The sequence below is a fragment of the Gavialis gangeticus genome, unplaced genomic scaffold (genome assembly GCF_001723915.1).
Source record: "Gavialis gangeticus isolate Ggan-Ray unplaced genomic scaffold, GavGan_comp1, whole genome shotgun sequence".
NCBI lineage: Eukaryota > Metazoa > Chordata > Crocodylia > Gavialidae > Gavialis > Gavialis gangeticus.
In genome coordinates, this window is record NW_017729031.1 from 13,094,469 (window position 1) to 13,100,572 (window position 6,104).

At 38.5% G+C, this 6,104-nt stretch overlaps 1 protein-coding gene and 1 long non-coding RNA gene across 7 annotated transcripts in view; one reads left to right on the forward strand and one right to left on the reverse strand.

Moving 5' to 3' along the window:
* Window positions 1-5,900, reverse strand: part of LOC109301337 — a 13,436-nt gene extending 7,536 nt beyond the window's left edge. The window contains exon 1 of the long non-coding RNA XR_002098509.1: window positions 10-5,900. This is a non-coding gene — a long non-coding RNA (uncharacterized LOC109301337). The remainder of the gene's footprint in view (window positions 1-9) is intronic.
* Window positions 1-6,104, forward strand: part of ZEB2 (zinc finger E-box binding homeobox 2) — a 164,736-nt gene that overhangs the window by 33,663 nt on the left and 124,969 nt on the right. The window lies entirely within an intron of this gene.

Sequence of the window (6,104 nt, forward strand, 5' to 3'; positions counted from 1 at the left end):
GACTAAAACCTGTTTACTCGCCTCTTTGTTTTTTGACGTTAAATGAGTTTCCATCTCCTACTCCTGCGAATCTCCAAGAAATAGATAACCCATTATATCTCCTCCCCCCCCTCGTATTTTAAAGCAGTGATCCTGACAGCAGTACTATTATTGCACTTTATGTTTTAGTGGATGTTTGCTGTTGCTAGTTACAGCAACACTTATCATAAGACAGCAAGAAAAGAGTAGTCCCTGGTAATTAAAGTAATGAAATATTCATTTACTCTACCTTTTCAGTAGTCTCACAAATTAGGCTGCTACATTTAATGCCTGCACTGCCTCTGTTTTTATTATAATGGCAGCTTTCGCATCTGCAATTAGGACTAATTCTGACAGTTACAATTTCTGAGGGATGGTAAACAGTGAACGAGATGTGCAGCAGTGGTATTACACGTGAAAAGCCCTTGTCTCTTTAACCTTGTTGTTTTTTTTTCTCGCAGAGGTTACCTTTTCCCGATGGTGCAAAATCGACTTGACATAACTGTTCATCAGTTTCAGGGTTTTCCCTGGAGGTATTTGCATCAAATCAGCCCAGTCAAGCTTCAAGTTGAAATTGGCAGGCCAGAAACTGACAGGGTAGGGACTGGGAAAGAGACAGCTAAAGTGCAGGCAGCAAACTGACAGCAGCAGAGTGAAAGACAGAAAGAGAGAGAGGGAGAGCAAGCTTTCCAACTTTAGTGGGGGAAAAACATCAACTCGAAATATTTTAGCTCTTAATAGTACTGTATACTGTCAGGTAGTTTAGGATACGGGCAGGTATTTCCAGGCTGGTTTGAGGGACCTGGTACCATTCCGGCCTTTTTTGTTATGGACTAGAAACCAGGCTGTCTCCTTCAGTGGGTCTGAACTCTAGTTTAATCTGATTGGATGGCTGAAGAGGAGTGGTCATCCATAATTGTCATGCCAAAGTTGCATGGAGCCTCCTTTGGACTTTGAAGACAATGGTAAACGGTACCCACATGGTAAAATACGTAGGGAAGTAATCATCAAAGTTGGCATCATTAGAATTAATAAGCGCATTTTGCTGCAGTTCTTTCTGGAGTAGTGTCATGTTTATGCACCACAAATGTTAAGAAAATTGACTGAGAAGGTTGTTAATACCAACGAAAACATATTTTGATCAGCTAAAAAAGACAGAGAGGGAGAGAGAGATGTTCATCTCCAAAGATAATTGCATTACAATAAAAACAAACATTTCCTTGAATATGTTATTTCATTTACCCTCTGTCACAGGCGAGGCCTCAGATCAGGCTGACATGAAAATGATTTTTTTTAAATAGAATATTTTTTAAAAATGAGAAGGGAAAAAACCATGACAGCATATTACATATTAAAAACAGCTTTAGATCCTGTTTATGACCCTTCCCCCCCAGTTGCAGTAAAGGAAGTAAACTATCAAAGAATATTCAAGGGTATTAGAGCCACTCTTGGTTGCTTTTCCAAGGTAAAAAAGAAGAGAACTGTGCTACTTCTCCTGGGAAGAGGGCTGTAAATATTTTTGCCTACATTTAAAAAAACATTTTTTGGTCTTTATTAGATGATTAAAAATCCCTCACACTTTTCCTACCAGACTTGTGCTAAAGTAAGCCTTGCTTTCAAACAGTTTTTCAGCTGTGTGTGTGACAGGCATTGGCTGATCTGCTGATGCCCATTCGACAGGCACTGTTGAGCTAAAGTGGTGTGACGGCACAGTTTTGTTAAGCTGTGAACAAAGGGTTGGAGATGCCTCGCTGGCATCATCCATGTGCATATTGGCCTTGTCACAGTTTTGCTTGATTTAATGCTCTGTTTATTCCTAGATATTAGAACTTAAATTCCAAACAATATGTTTTCATATATTACATACAAACTTTATTTTAAAAGCTCTCACTCCCAAGAACTGCAGATCCATTTGTCTGTCCAATTTCCATGCAGCAAACATTTAAAACACAGTTCCCAGATAAATAGGTGGCTGCTAGCCTCTTAACTGTTATCCAGTTAAAAATGGGATTTCAGTTTTAAAAAGTCTTATAAGGGTAAAAGATTTATTTTTTCTTTGATCATTTGTTGAGAGTTGTTATTTATTTCAACAGTGGATTTTCTTATAAGCTCCTAAGGAAAGGTTACCCCTATGTGCAGACAGGGCACACTGGATGGACTTTTCAAATGACATATCATCCCTACAGTGTTGTTGTGATAAAGGGAGCACTTTGCAAATACCTGTAAGCACAGTCACGTGCTTATTGGTAGGCAGTAATAAAGCAAGTGAGTTTATGGCAGGTTAATGGAAAGGAGGAGGAAACAGGATTAAGATAAAAAAGGTTCATTAGATGGCCATAACTTTACATCTCATTGGTTTATCAAGAGAAAACTAGAGTATGTAGACCTAAATATAGATTCTGATTCCTTCCTATTGGAAATGCCTTAGGCTTTATCTCAAAAAAAGTTTTTTTCCCCCTCTTCTTCTTCTTTTCAAACTCTCTTCAGGTTTGCTGCAAGTGTTTGCTAAGAGATTAGTTAGCTAGCTTACACTGAGGAGGTAGCCATGGGAAGCAGCTCTTTGCTGGAAGGAATGTTCAGTAGGTCAGGGTGTGAAGATACAGGGAGCTGCGACTGACTGAGGCTGGGGATCAGGTATTTTCCTCTTTGTTTCATATCAAAGACAAAATGCTTATGGAAAGGTTTGTGGTGAGCCATCAAATCCCAGCAGGAACACAGATGTTCCCACTTTTACAGGCTTCCCCATGAACATTTCAGCTCAAACAAGTTTATGAAATAAAAGATTTCATCTTCCTTAGGCAGAGCATCTTAGTTTGATTGTGTAAAGCTTCTATCATTCCAGCTGTTCAGGGATATTTTGCCCTCTTCCTTTATAATACCCAGTGCTTTACTTGAGGGCTGTAAGTGGAGGGTGGAGGAGGAGGGGAAGGGAATGCTCCACAAAATGAAAGTATTCCTTCTCCAAACAGCTCAGTCTAGAGCCTAAATCTGAAATTGAATCTGCTGGGTAAAACCTGTACAATTTTTCTACCTGCCCTTAGTCTGCTTCCTTTCAACTATGACAGTTTTACTAACTAAAATGAATGGGCTTGCTTTCTATGGTACCTTTCCACAGTGTGCATTTACATCGAGTACTTCCAACAGCAAGCGGGATGATATATGTAGGGGACAGCTTGCACAGAATAAGCTTTAATGGTTAATTTTTGGATAGTTTTATAAATGAAAGGGACTGAAACCTACTAGCAGTATAGATCACAAGACCTTATGTGGTCTATTCTTCTCTAGATGCACAAGAGATTTACATGCCTATGTCCCATAAGAGTTAATGGGAGTTACGCATGTAAATCTCTTGCACAGTGAGATAATAGGCCCTTTTAAGTATGAATGAGATGGATTCTTACTAAACAATCAAAATGAACCTTGGTGTAGATTTTATGATCTCTATTAATACTTTATTAGCAAATATTTATGAAACAGACAGGAGAAAGGAGAAGAACTAGGGCTCCTCACAATGTCCTAGCCATAGGCTTGACATTGCTGTAATTGACATTAATAGCAAAATTCTCCCTGGCTTCAAAGACAGCAGGATCGGGCCCCAGATCTTGATCTTTTTCCCTCTGTTTGTATTTCTTCTTTGCTGTTAGTGACATCATAAACTTGACTGGGATGGAACATGACCCAGGCTAATGTGACTTTTCACAATGTGACTTTACACATTCTCATGGCTAAGGGCTTCACAGTCAGAGGACTGCAAAAGAAGGAAGCTGGAGAGGAGACAACTGATGTCATAGAGCTAGAAATCAGGGTTGCATTCATTTTTAGCCCTCTGCCAGTTTCCTCAGTAGTTATAACTATGATAACTTGCAGTCCTGGAACCCTAAAATTTCACCACTTCTAGAGGAAGGGAATGTGTCTTATATAGGAACTCAACTTTACTCAAGGGACTCTCTCCACGGGTTAGGAAATCCCCTGCAGGATTGTAGTCCAGGACTATCCAGAGCACAGTAGTTGTTCAGTCTGCAGTTCCAAATACACCAGTGTTGCCAGCACTGCACATCTGCTTCTCTCTGAGTCCAATGTTATGTCCCTCCCTGAGAAAGAAAACAGACTCAGCCTCATACAAATAAGATCTTTGAATTTCTATGCATTGATATATATAACTTGAAAGATTCATATCTGCAAGCCATGAGTCTGAATGAGATCTTATCCTACTGTAATGCGTAGCTGGAGATAGCCAGTGCAACAGCACACTAGTGCACTGTGCCAAAGTGCCCGTAACAATTCCTTCCCTTCATAAGCTCCAGGTCTTTTTTTCCATCCTTGTTTCTTTACATCACTTGTATGATCCTTGTGATATTGATCTTAGTGAGTTGTGCAAGCTTCATGCTTCCCAGCCCCTACTTTCAGGTCTGTTACAGCACAATTCAAAAAACTTACTGCAAACTTATTACATTAGACTATCAGATTAAATCCAAGGGTTTCTAACAGCAGTGGGATCGGAATAGCCCGCTGCTTTTTGATTATCAGCCCCAACTGATACTAGTACACTCAAGAAAAACATACTTCAGTTACAGTTGATTTTCAGTTTCCAAAATGGTGCTGCAAAGTCTATGCATGCCTAATTATATTTTATGCTAGGCTGTGCAATACAAAATGTATGCTGCAGCAATCAGTGAGTTAACAGTATCAATCAATTTGTAAACAGATGAAGTCACTCATTCCCAAACTGGTTTTCCAAAAACAATTACTAAATTACAATAGAAAAAAATTGTACAGTTACTGTATTTGTGTGCTGTGTTACAATCAACATACCAGGGAAACAAAACAATTTAATGCAGAAAAATCATCATTCATCTACATTATAATTGCTTCTTTTTCACATCTACAGGGCGGTTAATTAAAATTGTGATTAAATGCGGTCGCGCTGCCTAAGATGTCTTGCCCAAAACAGGTGGTACAGAATTTAAAAGTAAAAAAAATGTAATTAGCATTGGAAATTGAGAAATTGCCTGTAAGAATCAGTGTTAATTTCAGTCAGTGATGAGGTAATTTATAAATGAATGCAGTGGAGGCTGTGCAAGTGCACAATTGCCTTCCTTCCCATTCTTAGCATTCTCAGCATGCAGGTGAAAATGTTTTCAAAATATTGAGGTAATTTGAAAATCAATCCATGCATTCGGTATCTTTTTTCTCCTGTTTGTAGCAAATGCTGAACAAATGCTGCCATAGATGGCACAATATATCAGTTTCGCACTTTCCGAAAGCAGTACTACCACGTATGTTGTGGCATCAGATAGAGTGTAACTGAACAAAATGCCTGGCTAAGATCCTTTACAAAGGCCAAAAATGTTGATTGAAGTTCTCAGTAATCCTGCACATCTTCAAATATAATATATGTTTGAATGGTGCCATATCAAAAAGCAACATCAACCTGCAGTGAGTTTTAATAGTCCAGTACTGATATCGTAAAGCAAAAGGCATGCTAATATGGCATTGAAATCAAAATGATTTCCTGTTTAAAATGAATGCAGTGCACTAAGAAAGTCTAGCAGAACCACTATTTTCCTTAAGGATCCTTCTTTTAAACATGCATTTAATATTCCATCCTAGAACCATCAAAGAAGTATTAACAAGGTTATGTATAGAGATTTTTTCCTTAGATGAACTTTTTTCAGTATTTTTGTACTCTACATAAACTTTGAACTAGAAAATCAGAAATGCTAATTTCTATCTTAGATCTGTCCTGTTGGGCAAACCTCACAGCAACCAATATATTACAGGTCAGTGTAATATAAACATAAAATAAAATAATAATAAAAAGAATCCATAACATATGCACTATGGTAGAATACTACAAGACATAACATTTACCTGGTATGAAGTATCAGACTCCAAAAAGCTCAAGCCTGAATTGATTCAATCTTTGCAGGTTAGCCTAACCTGCATAGATTGAACCAATTTGCAAGTGAACAGACATTCATGTTTGATTCAGGAAATGCAGGCATATGCCTGCAGTGGTTCAGGCTAGAAGATGGGGGGCACTAAAAGAGCCCTCCCTTCCCATCTGTAGCAGTTGCAAGGCTTGA